The sequence below is a fragment of the Phyllostomus hastatus genome, unplaced genomic scaffold (assembly GCF_019186645.2).
Source record: "Phyllostomus hastatus isolate PE091 unplaced genomic scaffold, TTU_PhHast_1.1 phas_scaffold_585, whole genome shotgun sequence".
NCBI lineage: Eukaryota > Metazoa > Chordata > Mammalia > Chiroptera > Phyllostomidae > Phyllostomus > Phyllostomus hastatus.
In genome coordinates this window covers 1,155,944-1,175,619 of record NW_025334037.1, presented here as the reverse complement: position 1 = coordinate 1,175,619, position 19,676 = coordinate 1,155,944, and the positions used below count along the sequence as shown (strand labels likewise).

General features: G+C 39.7%; 2 pseudogenes; both read left to right on the top strand.

The window, feature by feature from the left end:
• The first annotated feature begins 1,309 nt into the window (after window positions 1-1,309).
• LOC123809897 lies at window positions 1,310-2,476 on the top strand (annotated as a pseudogene).
• A 2,473-nt stretch (window positions 2,477-4,949) lies between these two features.
• Window positions 4,950-5,710, top strand: LOC123809896 (annotated as a pseudogene).
• The last annotated feature ends 13,966 nt before the right edge of the window (window positions 5,711-19,676 follow it).

Below are 19,676 nucleotides of genomic sequence, written 5' to 3'. Positions count from 1 at the left end.
AGTCTCAAATTCTCTATCCTCAACCACCAACACCTCCCACACTGAAACTATCTTGCAAGCCATACTCTGTGTGGTCATTACCGGTCTTGGAGCCTTCCATTCCCAGTGCTTTTCTCCTCTGTCCTAGGCTCCCTGTTTGGTACCCTGTTCCTATGTCAGCTTTGCTCCCATTCTCAGTTTCTTATTTAAATCCTTATCCCAATATTCATCCTCCTTTCACAAAAATTTATTTGAGAGAGAGAGAGAGATGTCAATTTTTTTTGTTCCACTTATTTATGGATTCATTGGTTGATTCTTGTATGTGCCCTGATTGGGGATTGAGCCCACAACCTTGGTGTATTGGATGATGCTTTAACCAACTGATGCTTTTACCCAGTCAGGGCCTCATTCTCTATCTTTCAGCCTTGCTAAATATCTCTTTTCTAGGACATGTCTTCCATTTTTTAAAAAGATTTTATTTATTTATTTTTAGAAGGGAAAGGGAGGAAGAAAGAGAGGGAGAGAAACATCAATGTGTAGTTGCCTCTCACACACCCTCTACTGGGGACCTGGCCCACAACCCAGGCATATGCTCTGACTGGTAATCAATCCAGTGACCCTTTGGTTCACAGGCCTGTGCTCAATCCACTGAGCCATACCAGCCAGGGCTGTCTTCCAATTTTATACCTCCATGATTTGCTTATGGTTTCCCTTTCCCTGGAATACTATTTCCCCATCTTTGTCCTATCTAAATCCTGTTCACTCTTCCAACTCAAATGCTAATTCCTTCATGCACCCTTCTGACAGGACCAAGTATTCATCTCTTGGGGCTCCCACAGTCACTAGAACAAATACTACAACCTCAGTTGAGTTATTGCTCATTATGTGTTTTCCTTTCATTCCTGGGAGAGTGTAATTGTTCTTAAGGAAAGTACCTTTCATAACAAACAGGCATGCTTCGGATGCTCAACAATATTTGCCAAATTGAATCATAGAAGAAATTAACTAAAAAAGAAGTACAGAAATCTTTGGTAAGAGGCAATATAGCTTAAGAAAATCATTCATACCGTGGGAGACTGCTTTCTGATATCTAAATTCTTAGCTGTTAAAATGGAGTGAGAGACTGTGGCTTGAGCCTGTGTCTTGGCATCGCCCCTTCCTCACTGAACAACGTGAGCTTCAGCACTTGGCCCAGCTTCCCCATAAATTACTGGACCCTGGGCTATATGCAGTTGCCTAGCCACTGGCCCAACCAGCCAGCAGCACAGCCCACATCTATGCAGGCACCAGGGCCTCAAGCTTCTAGATCTCAATGTCCCACTCCACCAGCATGTGGGGTAGCTGGGGGTCCAGAGCTCTGGCTGCAGGGTTAGCCAGGGGTCTGGTGGGCATATGGGGGCATTTAGAGAGCAAAGGAGACTATGCAATGCCTGAATGACTGCCTAGCCTCCTACCTTGAGGGTGAGGAGCCTGGAGGCTGGATATTAGAGACTGCAGAGAAAAATCCAGGAACATCTGGAGAAGAAGAGACCCCAGGTCAGAGACTGGGGGCATGATTTCAAGACTGTCAAGGACCTGAGGGCTCAGATCTTTGCAAGTTCTGTGAACCGTGCCCACATCATTCTGCGGATTAACAATGCTGATATTGCTGCTGATGACTTCAGAGTCAAGTGTGAGATGGAGCTGGCCATGCGCTAGTCTGTGGAGAGTAATGTCAGTGGGCTCAGAAAGGTCACTGATGACATCAATATCACTGGGCTGCAGCTGGAGATAAAGATCAAGTCTCTCAAGGAGGAGCTGTTCTTCATGGAAAAAAAAAACAAGCAAACAAAAAACCACAATGAAGAAGTAAATGGTCTACAAACCAGATAGCCAACTCTGGGTTGATGGTGGAGTTGGGTGCTCCCAAATCTAAGGACCTCAGCAAGATCATGGTGGATACCCAGACCCAGTATGATGATCTGGCCCAGAAGAACTGAGAGGAGCCAGACAAGTACTGGTCCCAGCAGAATGAAGAGAGCACCACAGTGATCACCTCACAGACCACTGAGATAGGAGCTGCTGAGATGACATTCACAGAACTGAGACATATGATCCAGTACTTGGAGATCAACTTGTACTCGATGAGAAACCTGAAGGACAGTTTGGAGAACAGCCTGAGGGAGATGGATACACGCTATGACATGCAGATGAAACAGTTCAATGGGATCCTGCTGCACCTGGAGTCAGAGCTGGCCCAGACCCGGGCAGAAGGGCAGCACCAGACCCAGGAGTATCAGGTCCTACTGAATATCAAGGTCAAGCTGGAGGCTGAGCTTGCCACCTACCATTGCCTGCTGGGAAAAGGAGAAGACTTTGATTTTGCTGCTGTCCTGGACAACTGCCACTCCATGCAATGTGTCCAAAAGACTACCACCGCATGATTGTGAATAGCAAAGTGGTGTCTGGGTTCAATGACACCAAAGTACTGAGGCCAAAAAGTTTGGCCTCTTCCTGAGGCATTCAGGAAGCAGAAGTAGGACACCTCTTGATGGTGGGTGGGGGGCAGTAGTCCAATAAAAAGTTCAGAGATCACCCTGGCCAGTGTGTCTCAGCTGGTTGGAGCATTGTCCTGTAGCTGAAGGTTTGCAAGATTGTTTCCTGGTCAAGGCACATACCTAGGTTGTGAGTTCATCCCCAGTCCAGGTGCAGGTGTATGCCACCCCCGGTCCAGGTGCCTATGATCCCTGGTCTGGCACAGATCCCCAGTCTAGGTACGTGGGAAGGTAACCAATCGATGCCTCTTTCTCATCAGTGTTTCTCTCTAGCCCTTCATCTCTCTCCCTCTCTAAAAGCAAATGAAAAAAGATGTCCTTGGGTGAGGATGAAAAAAAAAGTTCAGAGATCATTAAAAATAAATGGCAATAGCACATAGAGCAGATGCCCTCTTAACTCTTCTGGGAGGTGATTGAATTTGGCCTTTATTATACAATCCAAATGAGCCTTACCTTTAAAATATGTTTCAAATAAGGTAAGATTTCTTGGAATTCATAGCCTGAGAGATTTTATTATTTGAGTAAGCAGAAGAGAGAATTCTGAACTGACATATTATATTGTCTTGACACTGGTTTACAAAGAAATCTCAACCTATTAGGATATAAGAAGCAATAGTGCATATTGGTCAGGAACTTGGCTCTGGAGCAGGACTGCTGGGGTCTGAATTAGGCAAATTAACTTCTCAATTCCCTTTGTGGAGGGACGCTGTAGTGGACCTACCTCACAAGGTTATTATGAGAATTAGACAGGGTAATATATGTAAAGTGTTTGACAGGCTAAGCACATAGTAAGCATTCAGTAATTATTAGGTGTTATTATTACTACTGATTACCCCTCTCCTCTGTACCTTAATGAGACCTTGGGCAGCTGCTGTGACTACTAAAATTCAGTTCTGTCTGACCTAAAACATCAGGTTTATGATTGGTTCAAAGCTATCTACCTCCCCCTCTATAAGCTAGACTTATTACAGGGGGAGACTGGTTGACTGGCAATCCTCCTCTTACACTAGTGCCTTGGAGGACAGGTGGAGACTGGGCCATCCCCTGGGACACCTTGTCCACTTCCCTGTTTTCATGATGGGGCCAGGGAGGGGAATGAGGCAGTCAGAGCTCTTCTCACTAGCTAGTTGCCTCTTGTTGGGGAGGCATCCCTGAAATTTACTACTCTGGTTCATTTTGTTCTGCAACTGCTGTGGCTTCTAATGAACTGGTAGCCTCCCCCTGGATATGTGCACCATCTCCTTAACTGCAGAGTTCAGATACCTCTTTAGTATTAGATTATTGAAGCACAATTGACGCTGGAGAGGAGACTGAAGACAATGCTTGATTTTGTTGTTGTTCTGACAAGCAGTGGCTGTTTACAATCAGAACACTCTTGTTTCCACAATGCCCGCTGAATGACCTCCCAGGGCGGATATGTAACAGAGTGCTGTGAGGCCGAAGGAGATCAGGGAGCAGGCCAGATGCTGCTCAAAAGGCTTCTGGATTTTGGGTACTTTAAAGAGAGCAACAAGCCAAAATAATATTTGTTGACCATCTACTAAAGCTAGGTACTTAGTATACATGATCTATGCTATGTGATAAGAAGGATCATTAACTACATTTTACAGAAGAGGAAAGTGGAGGTAAGAGGAATTAAATCAATTGCATTATTTATGAGGGCCTTGTTTCTTACACTAATTTCCACACTGACAAAAAAAAAACAAAACCAACCTAGTTAAGATTTCAGAGAGGCAATATTAATGAAGTCATATTTTGAACTTTTAAGATATAGCTATGTTTGCTAATGTTATTTTTTTTTCTTCTGCCCTGATTGGTTTGGCTCAGTGTTTTGGGCATCATCCTGCAAACTGAAAGGTCACCAGTTCTATTCCCAGTAAGGGTACATGCCTAGGTTGCAGGCCAGGTCCCTAGTTGGGGGCATGCGAGAAGCAACTGATTGATGTTTCTTTTGAAAGTCTATATTTCTCTCTCTTTTGCCATCCCTTCCTCTCTCTCTAAAAATAAATAAATAAAATCTATAAAAAAATTTTAAATGTTTTTTCTTCTGATGCAAACATGTATCTTTACTTTGTATCAATTCACCACAAGTGTAACCGCCATAAAATATCTTTCTGGCACATCTTGAAATTGGCAATAGACATGATAATCCCAACTCATTTTTCTTCTTTTTTGGCAAGAAGGTAATTTATTGAAAATTTAAAATCCTCTTTTTAAAATTAAATTTATTGGGGTGAAAAATCCTCTCTTCAAGTCCTTAAACCAATCATTCTCCAAAGCTCTAAACTTAATCACCTACCTATACAGTTATACATAAGTAAGTATTAAAGCCTGCTGTGTACCAGGCAATGTTCAAGGTGCTAGAATAGTAGTACCCAAGGCAGACATGGTGCTTAGGTCTTACCTAATGAGACAGACAATAATCAAGTAAATAATATGGTCAACAAAGAGCACTGTGGATGCACGGTGGAGCTGGATGTGACCCCGGCTCAAACTGCAGCAGTAGCTTCAGCAGCTGCACCTGAATCGGTGGCTTCCGAGGCTCTGAGAGGCTCTGGGGTGTTTGCAGGTTGAGGAAGGGGATCTGATCCCCTCCTTCCTCAGGTATGAAGTGTCTTAATAAGATGACCTTGAAACAATGGAGGAGCGGAAAGTGAAGAAGAGGAGTCCTAAGTCTTTTAGTGCCCACTCAGGATGTTAAGGCAAAACAAACAAACAAACAAACAAAAAACCCGCCTTTACAGTTAGTAAAAACACAGGGCTTTTAAATCCTGCATCACAGTCAACTTCACACAGCGACCAAGCTGAAAAGAGTGATGAAAGGAAAGACAAAACCTCAGGGTGGAAAAGGAAAAGGCGCTCAGTCAACTCCAGTTCAGCATTCCTTTCTTACAAATGTCTCTGACATTCAGGAGATGGAGAAGGGGCTTCTCAGCCTTTTGAATGATTTCCACTCTGGAAAACTTCAAGCATTTGGAAACGAAGGTTGCATTGAACAGATGGAACATGTTCAGGAAATGCAGGAAAAATTAGCTTGCTTGAATTTGGAGCTCTATGGGGAGTTACAGGAACTTCTTGAGGATAAGAGGAAAACAGCTAGTGACTCTAATTTGGATAAGCTTCTGTCTGACTTAGAAGAATTGAATTCTTCCATGCAAAAACTCCATTTGGCAGTTCCAAATACTTCTACCAGCTAAAATGAAATGCCATTTTTTTCTTCTGGTTTGAAGAAAAGCGGCATTCTTTACTTTTCCAGCTGAATCCAGTAGCAGAATCATCTTCCACATAAGGAATTAAGGCAATTACAGTGCAAGTGCAATGATTGTTTTCACATACTGCTTTTAGTAAATTTGACTAGCTGTAATTCACCGTAACTGGAGAACTTGGCCTTGTGGAAGGCTTAATCAGGAAATGTGATGCAGAGGTTGTGCTGCTATGCTTATGACCGTTGCCTTCTGGAAATGCACTGTGCTAAATGTTGTCCATAGGGCTGAAGGAGTTAGCCTTCTTGAGCTCACCAAACTTATTCCACTCTTGATTCTAAGTTGATGATGCACAGGCTTTTTGTGGCAGCCCAGCTTCAGTTTATGTTAGGTAATCAGGACACACTGATTTTCCAGCAGCTGGTGATAACAAAATGTTAAATGAGTATTTGTGAAATTTGCTGTTTTTAATAAAGTGATTGTTTAAAAAATAAATAAATATTATAATTTCAGATGATGTGAGAAAAATACTAAGACTAAGTGTCATGAAACAGAGTGATGGGAGGAGGGCGATATTAAATAGGATAGTCAGGAAGGACTGACCTTTGACTGAAACCTGAATGAGGAGGAAGCAGCCAGTCAAAGATTTGGGAAAAGGGGTTAGGCTTAGGTTAGGGTTAGGGGCTAGCAGGTGCAAAGGCTAGATAGATGGTGCAAGGGCCTGAGGACATATTTGGCAACTTTTAATGTTTTGGATACTGAGAAGGAAGTCCTTTCTTCATTCCTACCACCCTCACTAAGAGAACATAGCAGTTAATACAGTGCAAGATTGGAAGATTTGCTTAACTTCTGGAAGGTAAAAGACATGGTATGGAAATAAGCAGAAACCAAGAAGAAAACAAAAGTGAATTAGAGCTTAAAAGTGTACCAGGCCTACTAAGTAAGAAGTTTTTCTTTTTTTTTCTTCTATTTTTTAAAAGATTTTATTTATAGATTTCCAGACAGAGGAGAAGGGAAGGAGAAAGAAAGGGAGAGAAATATCAGTGTGTGGCTGCCTCTTGCACACCCCACACTGGGAACCTGACCTGCAACCCAGGCATGTGCCCTGACTGGGAGCTGAATCGGCAACCATTTGGTTTGCAGGCCTATGCTCAATCCACTGAGCCACACCAGCCAGGGCAGAAGTTTTTCTATCATAAAAGTAAATTCTAGGAAAGTTGATTTAGTTTTGTTGACTCAGTGAAGTTATTAACTAGCAAAGAATGCACCCTGAGTCACAAGTCTATGCTTAGTGTATTACTTTATTTATAACTAAATGTTTCCTGAAGTAAAATAGGAACCAATTACTTTGCTCTCTGAATTTATGCTTCTTAGAGGAGATCCAATAGTAGACTTTCTTACATTTGTGGTAAACTACTTTTAACCATGCATCAAGGCAATAAAAATAGTTTTCATGTGATTATGTCTTTGGAAGTCTGGCACAGAACGTTATTTCACTTAGTGAGTGTGGTGTGACAGCTGCAAATATTCACATTCCAGCCTAATGCTTCAATATTGTATTTTCAGTGTGACTGAGTGGCTGACTTTTCTGGTTTTGACTGCCTTTTCCAGAGAAGCTGGCATGCAGACAAATCTTCTGTGACACTGTCACAGAGAGATGCTGACAGATCTCTGTCTCTCAGAGATTCTAACTCAGCAGAATTCCATCCAGACGTGCTGGCCACAGGCATGTGTATCTGTGGCCTATGGGAGAGTCTTCTCATTTCTAACATCTTGCCAGCAGCAGAGAGGCATAGAGAGCCTCTTGGGATGGGAATTCTGCTTTGGATCTAGCATGCTGTGTATGGTAGGAAGTCACCGAGCCAGCTTAGGGCCGGCTTAGGGCGGGGAGTTCTTATGCAAGGAAGCCGGAAGTTGTGTAGCAGGCTAGAGAATCACATTTTTCTCATTACATGGTTGGGTCATTGAGGAAGTGCTTAACAAACCGTTGGTAGTGTTCAGGTGCTCTCCTGATATCTGTGATGTGAAGATGAATGCCTAACCCCAGAAATTCACTCTGACTTGTTTGGGAAAATAGCACATAAGTGCCAACTTTGTTTTTAGCCCTCCCACCCCACTCCAAGACTTCTTACAACTCACACAATAAATTTTCAACTAGTTTTTTATCAAGTACTTCCTCTATGCCAGTCAGTGTGGCCTGCTTAATATCTACAGAAATAATACAAAAGATTGTTCTAGGATTAACATTGTACACACAAATGTGTTATAATGGTTATCTTGGGGGAGCAGAATTAAATGCAGATATGAAAAACTCAATTCATGCATTTTTATCTTTACTATTTGAATTTTGTAACAGCTTTTTGGCAGTTTTTTTTTTGTATCTCCACAAAAACCTTCTAAGTAATTGTTTGTGTCATACTGTCTTCTGAGCTTTGAGAAAGTAACAGTGAATGAAGCAGAAAAAGTCCCCTGTCCTCATGGAGCTTCCATTCCTTTTGGGGAGGCAACATGAAAAAAAGAAAAGTCCAAACAAATGTTCCATATAATGTAATGATGATTGATGAATTATCCTACGGAAAAAATAATTTTTTAAATAAAAATCTTCATTCAAAAAGTTACAATATTCTGATTTGTTCAGATAATCTTGACTTGTTAGAGACTAAGGTTCTGCTCTGGCCTGGGCAAATAGCAACACAGAGAGAAATGGGCCAGAGGGCCAAGCCTCAAAGCTTTGAACTATTTGGATTCTTGGCCAGCACCTTCTCCATCCAGCACAAATGAAAAGGCAGCCAAAGCCGCCTGCATTCTTTTGTCAAAAGGGTGATGTCAAATCAGAGTTTGACCGGGCTCTCTGCTTTTGACCAGAACCCGGGCCTTTTCTCTCCTAGTGTGGGTGACAGTGGGTGACAATATTTTAAGGTGCTGGCCCTGCCTGTCCCATATCCATAGCCTGCTTCTTCTTTCCAGCTTCACCAGCTGGTTTCCAGGGACCTGATCCCACTGGCTTCTGCCTGCCTTTGTCTGACAGCTGCCTGAACACTGGGACTTAAAAATTAGTTCTGAATGCCTGAGTCCACCCATCACATTCCAATCTATTTTTAGGGCATCTTCCATCTTTGGCTCCCTGAGAAACTGCTCCTCTTTTTTTGTTTTTGAACTGTTTCCATTCCCAGTTCAGGCAGAGGTCTCACCTGGGAATGCAAAGCTTCAGGGTTCCAGTTCATGCTCACAGATAAAAAGATGCTGTTTTCACTGAATTCCTCTAGTCAAAAAAAAAGTAAAAATTGATATGATACTACATTTTGAAAACACAAGAAAAATTGTATACATGCAAATATTATAAACATTAAAAAACCTTTTTGGTTTGTGTTCTAATCATGAAGGCAACACAAGTTTATTGCAAGAATGTTAGAAATACAGCACAAATAATTTACATTTGAATATATTATTTTCCCTTTGGTCTGTTTTCATGTTCCCAAGTTTGTTGTTGTTACTGGTTAAATATATTATTCATGCATACAAGACAAAATTCAAATAGTGAAGTCTCACCGTTCTACTGTCATCCCATTCCTCTCCCTAAAGCAAATTGTTCATATTATTCTCTTATGCTCTTTTTTATTTCTATAAAATCTACAGTAATGTCCTACTTTCTTTTCTGATTTTAGCAATTTGGTTTTCCTCACTTTATATCTTAGTCAATCTAATTAAATATTTGTCAGTTTTGTTGATTGTTATAATGAGCTGGCTTTTGGTTTTGTTGATTTTCTCTGTATTTTTCAATTCTCTACTTGTTTTTTTGCTACTATATTTTCTATTATTCTCTTCCAGCTGCTAGCTATGAGTTTAGTTTGCTCTGCTTTTTCTAGTTCCTTAATGTGTAAAGTTAGGTTATTGATTTACTTTGTCATTCTCATTACTATATGTGCAGATATTACTGTATTTTTAGGACTACATGATGCACCAGAGCATAAGATGCACCTAGGTTTTAGAGGAGGAAAATAGGAAAAAATTTTGAAGCAAAAATGTGGTAAAATATTTAATAACATGTGACCCCCCTCCACTGCCGCCTCACCCCACAGCGAGCCAGGTAAGCTACATTTGGACTATAAGATGCACCCCCCTTTTCCTCCCAAATTTGGGAGGGTGCATCTTATAGTCCAAAAAATATGGTATTTTATTTTTTAAAAAGCAAACAGTATAACTGACTTTTGCAGTACTGTTCTATGAATTTTAGCAAATATATAGACTCACATAACCAACAGGATACATAACAACTTTTTGTATTAATTACTGAGAGAAGTGGTGAAATCTCTAAATATAACTGTGATTTTTGTTTTTTTCTTTCAGAATTGTTGCCACCAGCACAAACAATTTTTTAACCCCTTGAGAGTGAGTTATTGATATATGTAAAATTACTCTTTTTCCTTCTGGAATTGATCAATATTTTATAATAGATATTTTCAAACTATGTAAATATTCTTTTAATTTATTCATTGATTTAAAAAATAAATACAGATTCAATATTTTATATTTTATCCAATGGATTATAGTTTGTTAATATCATTATTTTATTTTCCAGGTCAAATTATACCCGGTGTGGCCACGAAGCCTCTGCTAGCCAGCTTTTGGGTCCTTTTGTGTCTGTGTCATTCCTTGAGCACTTCCGTGTTTCTTGCACAACCCGTTCCAGACTCGTCCTGTATTCTGCCATATCCCAACCAACCCTGTAATCAGCCATTTTTCTAGGAAGTAGAGAATATTATTTAGAACCAAGACCTTGACACTAAGCATATTCATTGTTCGTGGGGATGTCCCCGATTCCAGGCCCTCTTAGTGAATACTCTCATTTACATGTACATTCCTTCTAACATCTATCTATCTATATATTGAGAGGCATGATTTCATACTGACACCTCCAATTTCAATCCAACACCACAGGTTTCATTATACTTTTCTCCAAGTTTCTTTTTTTTTAAAGATTTTATTTATTTATTTTTAGAGAGGGAAGGGAGGGAGAAAGAGAGAGAGAGAAATATCAATGTGCGGTTGCTGGGGGCTGTGGCCTGCAACCCAGGCATGTGTCCTGACTGGGAATCGAACCTGCGATGCTTTGGTTCACAGCCCGTGCTCAACCCACTGAGCCACACCAACCAGGGCTTCAAGTATTTTAAATATCCTATTTTTTCTCTTTTTTCTTTTTGAAATTAATTATATGTTAGACTCAGATTTTTTTCTTTTATGTAATGTCTAATCTGATGTTAATAAGCTCATCTAGTAAGTTTTTCATTTCAGATATTGTATTTTTCACTTTCATAATTTCTGTTTTGTTCATTTTATGGGTTATATTTTTATTGCTATGTATGTGTCCCCTTATTATGTTCATGGTTTCCTTCAGGGATGTCCAACCCATGGCCCGTGGGCCACATGCAGCCCAGGATGGCTATGAAAATGGCCCAACAAAAAATTGTAAGTTTACTTAAAACCTTTGTTTTGCTCATCAGTTTTCGTTAATGTTTGTGTATTTAATGTGTGGCCCAAGACAACTCTTCTTCCTGTGTGGCCCAGAGATGCCAAAAGGTTGGACATAAGTCCTTGAACACATTCATTAGTTTTGAAGGAGACTAAAAGTTTTGCCTTTTAGGATATTGATTTTTAAGCTGGTTACTAAGAATATACTCAGAAAGAAACTTTGACCCTCCTACCTTTTCCTGCCTAAGAAATTCAGAGGGGAAAACCTGCTTCAGAAAAGGAGCCTTAGCAAAATCACCTTAGCATTTGACTTGAAGACTCCAAGCAGGTGCTTGTTTACTAGATCTCCTCTCCGCCCCCTCCCCAACGCCCCCCCCCCCCAAAAAAAAAACTTCATGTCTCACAGGTTCTGATCTTCCTCAATCACCTGCAAATCACCCATTTTCACTTTTGAAATCTAAGATCCCCTTCCCTCCCTTTCTCCTTTGTCCAAAATAACAAATATATATATCCCATTTTACCTCACTGTTTTGCAATTTTCATGCTTATGTAACTTCTCCATGTGCGTGTATTACAATTTTTGTTTTCTCCTGTTAATCTGTCTCTGTTAATTTTACTATTAGCTCAGCTAGAAGAACTTAGGTGGAAGAAAAAGCATCTTTTTAACCCCACACTTTTTCTTCAGATTTTATTTATTTTTAGAGAGAGGGGGAGGGAGGGAGAAAGAGAGGAAGAGAAACGTTGATGTGCAAGAGATACCTCAATCTGTTGCCTCTCACATGCCTCCAACTGGGGACCTGGCCAGCAACCCAGGCATGTGTCCTGACTGGGAATTGAACTGGCAACTTTTCAGTTTGTAGGCCAGCACTCAATCCACTGAGTCATACCAGCCAGGGTCCCCACACTTTTTTAAAAAAGTCATTTCTAGTCTCCCTCTATTGATTTGTTTTTCTTCTGATTATGGGTCATTTTTTTTTTTTTTGGCTTCTTTGAATGCCTAATAGTTTTAGATTGCGTGCAGAGCTTTGTACACTTCATGCTATAGATCATCTTGATTTTAATTTTTATTCTAAAGAAGGGGAGGGAGAAAGAGAAGGAGAGAAACATTGATGTGAGAAACATGGATGGGTTGCTGTTCCTATGAGCCCTGACCCCGCCCCTGGGACTGAACCCACATCCTAGGCATGTGCCCTAGGAATTGAACTGGAGACCTATAGCTTAAAAAATTGAACCTGATAAATGCTGAGTTTTGTTTTGGTAGATGGTTCATTTATTTGTTCATCAAGTTAATCCCTTGAATCTTGTTTTTAATATTAGCGTGTGTCTACAGCAGCCTTTTCTCTAAGGGTTAGATTAGCCCTAATTCTAAAGATTTGTCTTTCTGGTGTATTTTCTGAATGTCCAATGTGGCCAGTTTACTCCACTCTGGTTGACTGGAAATTTAATGTCTTCCAGCCCATGTAAACACTGGAATCTCCATTTAGTTCACAACTTCCCAGTACTTGATATTTCCCTAGCATTTGATCTTTGCTCTACTTCCGATAGTCGTAACCTGGCTTCTGCGAATTTTCAGCCAAACACACAAGGAGACTCCTATGTGGCTATCTGGAGTGTGTTTTAGTTTCTCTCCGGTATCCTGTGCTGTAAATTCCAGCCAAATTGATAGCCTGAACTCCAGTCCTTTCCTCCTTGGCTCAGTAACACCACTGTGCTCTCTTTGGGCTACCTCTCCTTATTCTGTGATCCAGAAAGTCCCTCCAGGCAGAAAGCCATGATGATTATGAGGCTCACCTTATTGATCTCCCTTCTCTCAAAGGCAATAGTCTATTATTATTGACTATTATTCAATGATAACTTATAATAATCACAAATTCAATTATAATCGATTATTGTTCAATATCTGAAAAGAGTTGTTTCAGATATTTTACCCAATTTTCCAGTTGTTTGCAGTGGGAAGGCTGTTCTGGTTTGAAGTACACTGTCATGGCTAGACAGGGAAATCTCAAGCTGGCTTTGGGTTTACTATTATATTTTCAGAGGGTTTTCACCTCCTCTTGAGGAGGGTGAAGAGTGACTTGGAAGGAAGTATAGAGTCTTCTAGGTATTGATATTGTTCTGTCTTTTTTTGCTTTCTATATCTTGACTTAGAGACTCCCACTTCCTTATTCCAATATTAATTTTAGATTCTCAAAAATGTTTCTCAATTTTATTAGATAAATATTTTGCTTACATTGCCCAAAGAGCCTCCAGGGCCTGTGAGTCAAAATTAAAAGCTAAAAAGACTGCTCTAGGGATTAGGAGGAGAAGAAAAAGAGAAAAATTGCTTTGGCTGGTGTGGCTCAGTGGATTGAGTGTCAGTCTACTTATCATAACCTTGTTGGTTCAATTCCTGGTCAGAGTATATGTCTGGGTTGTAGGCCACGCCCCCAGTTGGGGTTCTACAAGAGGCAACCAAACATGTGTTTCTCCCTCTGTCTCTCCCTTCCCCCACCTCTCTAAAAATAAATACATAAAATCTTAAAAAGAAAAGAAAGAAAAAGGGAGGAGCTGACAATAAGAGGGGAGAATATACATTTATAAAGGAATTTATTAAGTGTCTCCCTGTCTCTTCAAATAAACTCTACATTGTTCATTCCTGTTTGAAGAAGTAGATTTACTTTCGAGTGTGTGATAAAGTACTAAACTCTTTAAGGTTGCCACATGCAAAATCAGGCTCCCCTATAGGTTCCACTAAGAAAGGTCTTTTCACTTTAAGATAATAAAAACATTTTTTCTTACTTTATCTTTCAGTACTTTCATAGCTTTGCTTGTTAATTATATGGCTTTAATATCATCTGATACTTAATTTTGTATATAGTATATGATAAGAATTTGACTTTTAAAAAATTGGTTAGACAATTTTCCTTGTAGCATTTGTTGTATAATCTTTTTTTTTCTGACTTAAAATGCTACCTTTATCATATCCTAATCCCCATAATTACAAGGGTTTAGTCAATCTCATTTATTTACCTACTTCTACTTTTTTCTTGCCCTCTGCATACCTGTTTTAATGACTATTAAACAGGTTTTATAATATTTTTATATCTGTTGGTACAGGTCTACCATCCTCAGTTTTCCTTTTGCATAAAGTGTCATTCTTTTCTCTTTTAAAAATTTATCTATTGTTTTTTATTGAGTTTATTGGGGTGACATTGGTTAATAAAATTATGTCAGTTTCAGGGGTACAAATCTACAATACATCATCTGTATATTTTATTATGTGTTCACCACCCTAAGTCAAGTTTCCTTCCATCACAATTTATCCCCTCTTTACCCTCTCTTTCCTCCCCTCCCTCTGGTAATCACCATACTGTTGTCTATCAGTTTGTTTGTTTGTTTTTAAGATTTTATTTACTTATTTTTAGAGAGGGGAAGGGAGGGAGAAAGAAAGGGAGGGAGAGAAACATCAATGTGTGGTTGCCTATCACACCCCGCCTACTGGGGACCTGGCCCACAACCCAGGCATGTGTCCTAGACTGGGAATCAAATTTGTGACCCATTGGTTCACAGGCCAGCACTCAATCTACTGAGCCACACCAGCCAGGGATATCAGTTTTGTTTGTTTGTTTAATCCCTTCACCTTTTTCATTCAGCCCCCAAAACCCCTCCCCTCTGACGGCTGTCAGTTTGTTCTCCGTAACTATTAATCTGTTTCTATTTTGTTAGTTTATTTTGTTCATTAGATTCCACATGTAAATGAAATCATATGGTATTTGTCTTTCTCTGACTTGCTTATTTCATTTAGCATAATATTCTCCAAATATAAGTATTTTCAACTTCAGACTTTGTGTTAATCTTTGCTGAGCAAGAGATTTGTATATTTACCTATTTGCTGATCATATGCATTTGGAGAGTTTTCATGCATCTCAAAGGTATTCATTGTACAAAAACATTGAAAAAGGCACTGTGCTGGATCACTAAAGGTTCATTATAGTCTGGTGGCAGATAATAAATAAACAATTAAAATATAATCAGAGTCCTGGCCAGTGTGGCTCAGTTGGTTGGAGCATCATCCCATAACGAAAGGACTGCAGGTTCGATTCCAGTCAGTGCGCAATTCTAGGATGTGGGTTCAATCCCCAGTCCAGACATGTACACATGTAAACCCTGGTCCCAACACCTATGATCCCTGTCTGGATACCAATCCCTGGTCCGGGCACATTCAGATGCTTCTCTCTCACATGGGTGTCTCTGTCTCTCCCTTCAAATCTCCCTAAAAAGCAATGAAAAATATATCCTTGGGTTAGGATAAATATATCTATATAGATAGATAGATAGATAGATAGATAGATAGATAGATAGATAGATAGACTCAACTAAAATAGAGGCAATCTAACATAGCAAGTATCTATTAGGACTGGCACCCTTAAGACAACTCTTCTAAGATAAACGCTAGTTGATTATAGGAAAACACTGGGGAGAAAACATTTAAGGCACGGGGTAACTATTGCAAGGGCATAGCCGCACAGATTAGTATAGCATATTAAGGGTACTACATGGTTCAGAATAGTTCCCTTTTTATTGATTTGTTTATTTGTGTTGGATTCAGAGTCAGCTAGACCATTTGAGCTTGTGTCAAATCATGAAGGGCTTGAGGATTGCCTCCTAGAGGCGGCATTAGTGGTCACATGGAAAATTGCCTAAAGGTGAATGAGAAGAGAGTTCATGAAATGTGACTGAGGAGGGTAAGGAGATTGAGATCTGACTAGACCCAGTGTGTGACTGGATGGGGGTGTGAAGGACAAGAAGGAATTCATTCACTCATTCATTTATTCAACAAGTTGAACCACACATTGATGTTTCTCTCTTTCTCTTTCTCCCTCCTTTCCACTCTCTCTAAAAATAAATAAAATCTTGAAAAAAGAAGAACTCCTAGAATGTTTTACTTTGTTTGCTCAGAGGAGAGGCCTACGCCAAAAAGGTGAAAGCCCAAATGAAGAAGGTACTACCAAACTGCTGTGTTCTGAGTGGACAGGAGGCTCTTTAGGCTACTATTGCCACCCCTCTACATCCTGGACTCTTTCTCCACATTTTAATGAAAACCCTGTGACAGACATGAAATGGGGTTTAATCTGGTGTTTTTTTTTTCAATTTTATTTATTTTAGAGAGGGGAAGGGAAGGAGAGAGAGAGAGAAAAACATCAATGTGTGGTTGCCCCTCACACACACCCCACTGGGGACCTGGCCTGTAACTCAGGCATGTGCCCTAGACCAGGAATTGAACCAGTGACCCTTTGTATCACAGGCCAGCACTCAATCCACTGAGCCACACCATGCAGGACAAAATTAATTTGGAAGAACTGGAAAAGAACAATGCACATAGCATACAAGCCAGGAGGGACCCTCCTTTAGCGAGTAGCATTCTTTTCCAGAACTCAGGTCTGACAAATGGAATAATAGAGAAAAAGGACATACCTGAAGAATTCCGAAAACAGAAGAAGAAGAAGCAAGAAGAGAAGGAAGACTATGAAGACATCAACAATGACCAGGAGAGTGTTAAAGAAGCTGATAAAAAGAGCTCAGACATGTTCCCAGCCAAAGAGGCCTGAGAGGCACTGCCTGAAGAGTCTCAAGCAGATGAGCAGTCTGAACAATCTTATGTCTTAGATAGAATGCCTGAAGAGGAAGAGGATGCTTACGACTTCAGTACACACTATGTACAATATAATTTTGTCCCTGTAGGGATTGTTGTTGTTGTTGACATTTTGAACAGACTGCTAAACTGTCCTATATGTGTGATATATCAGTTTGTTTCTGGTTTGACATAAGCTGTGTAAATCTGTATATCATGAAATATGTAAGTATATCATGAACATATCATTGTGTATTTACTTAAAAATCAGGCAAGTAGAAAGTGTCTGAATTCCATAAAAAGGCACCTTATCTCTTAAAAAATCCACAAACAAGTGTTGGTGAAGATGGAGAGAAAAGGGAATCCTCATGCACTGTTGGTGGGAATGCAGATTGGTGCAGCCACTGTGGAAAACAGTATGGAGTTTCCTCAGAAAATTAAAAATGGAACTGCCTTATGATCCAGTGATTCCACTTCAGGGTATATAGGCAAAGGATCCCAAAACACCAATTTTAAAGAATAAATGCACCCCACTTATTCTTAGTGTTATTTGCAACAGCCAAGATATGGAAGCAACCTAAGTGTCTATCAATAGACAAGTGGATAAAAAAGTGGTGGTACATATATATTCAATGGAATATTACTCAGCTGCAAACAAGAATGGAATCTTACCATTTGCAATGGTATGGGTGGACCTAGAGAGTAGTATGTTTAGTGAAATAAGTCAGACAGAGAAAGGCAAATACCATATAATTTCACTTATATGTGAAATCTAAAAAATAGTATACATGAACAAATAACAGAAACAGACTCATAGAGATAGAGAACAGACTGATTGTTGCCAGAGGGGGAGGGTTCTGGGGGACTGGGTGAAAAAGGAGAATGGATTAAGAAGTATAAATTAGTAGTTACAAAATAGTTACAGGGGTGTCAACAATATTGTAATAACTATGTATGATGCCAGGTGGGTACTGGAAATATCAAGGGGAATACTTTCTGAAGTATATAATTGTCTAACCACTATGCTGTACACCTGAAACTAATACTTGAATGTAAACTATAATTGAAAAGTAAAATTAAAAAAAAAAATAGCGCCAGAAATGCACTCAGGAAAAAAAAAAAAAACAAGTTCAGTGGCTTCAGAAGTCTTGGAGGGCTTAGTTCAAACTGCTAGCATTTTGTTCTAAGGTCCTTGTGTTATCTCTTTAACCTCATTTCTTTCCATTTTTCTCTTTGTTTCCACTTTTTAAAAAAATAAGCAGTAGCTTCTAACCTTTGCAAAAGCTTTCTTTTTCTTTGCTACCTGGTCATCCTTTAAATCAGGTTGAAAATCATTATTGCTGGGCATTCACTGCAGCTCCATTCTAACTTAGATAACCCTCTTTCTGCTCTTGCAGTCTGTGCACCTCTCAGTATTACCACACTCTATTAATGAGGTTGTTCATCAATTTATTGGCTATTTAATTTTTTCTTCTATGAACTGACCACTCACATTCTTTGTCCACTTTTCTGTCAAGTTGTGCTTTTCTAATTTATTTGTAGAAATTCCTACTTCTATGGCAAATATTTTTTCTCAGTTTTGTTTTAGTTTTAGAGTTTTCAGGGTTTATTTTTTTGGTTTTTTGGTCATACTTATTTTTTTATGTGTAGTAAATATAATAAATTTTTGAAAATAGTTGTGTGTCTTGCTCTGGAAGACGTTCTCTACACTAATGATGTGTTTACTTGCTTTTATAATTCTTCTAACATTTTTGTTTTTTATAATTAGCTCTTGAAATTGTTTCTGAATAAGTATTTTCCAGATTATTAGTCTCTTCATATATATTATTTTCTACGGTTGAAAATTTATTCAACAAATTTATCAAATGTCCACTTAACTGTTTATTAAGACCCTACCTTAATAAAGTCTCCATTCTAGAGATGGAGGCAAACAATAAACAAGTAAATAAATAACCCAAATAATTACTGGTTTTAATAACGACTATGAAGGAAATGAAATGGTGACCTGCCTCCTATAGTGGTCACTGAAGGCGTTAATACAAATAGAGGACGTGTGCATAAAACAGCTCCATTAAATGGATTTCCCGTAATTAACCATTTTTCTTTAGTTTTGGGTTTTTAGATTGCTTGCACATGTACCATTATACCAGTAAATAATGCTGTTAGGACAACTCTCTTTATATGTTTATTTCCAAGAAATAGTCTCCTAAAAATGTAATTACTGGATTGGAACAGTATTTTCATACACGCTGCCAAGTTGGTTTTAGAGGAAATTCCCATACACCCTTCAGTGAGTAAACCGAATACTGCTTGGAGAGGTGGGAATGGAAAACTATTAAGATAGTTTGGGGCTCACCAAAAAGAAAAGCTAAATGTAATGAGCCGACCTGGGTTTACTAGAGACGGGCGGCAGGGTGATGGATGGCAAAGGATAGCACTTGCTTGGGAACAAGAAAACTGGGATTCTAAACCCGTTTCTGCCACCCTGTGACCTTCACAGGTTATAGCTCCTCCCTGAGTCTTAGATTTCTGAAACTCAGTAGAATCGGATCAAGTTTTACGTTTCTCAACATCTTCATATCAAGCATTCTCTAGCCCCTCCAAATTCCAGACAGTAGCTTCAGATCAGCAGTTGGGAATAGGCACAACGAAACCCCACTGCAAAAAAAGCTAACTAGTCATTCTTGGGCACTTCCGGCGGCTGGGACGTAGAGTTTGAAGTCGCGGGAACTGCACTTCCGGATAACTAAAGCTGCGCATTAGAACTCTGGGAGAGCGAGTCAAACCGGGTAACTCCAATGCCACGACTGCGCATGCTCCCCCAAGTAGCGTGGCCAGGCAAGGCGGGGCAGGGCGGGGCGGTGCGTTGAGTGCGGCGGG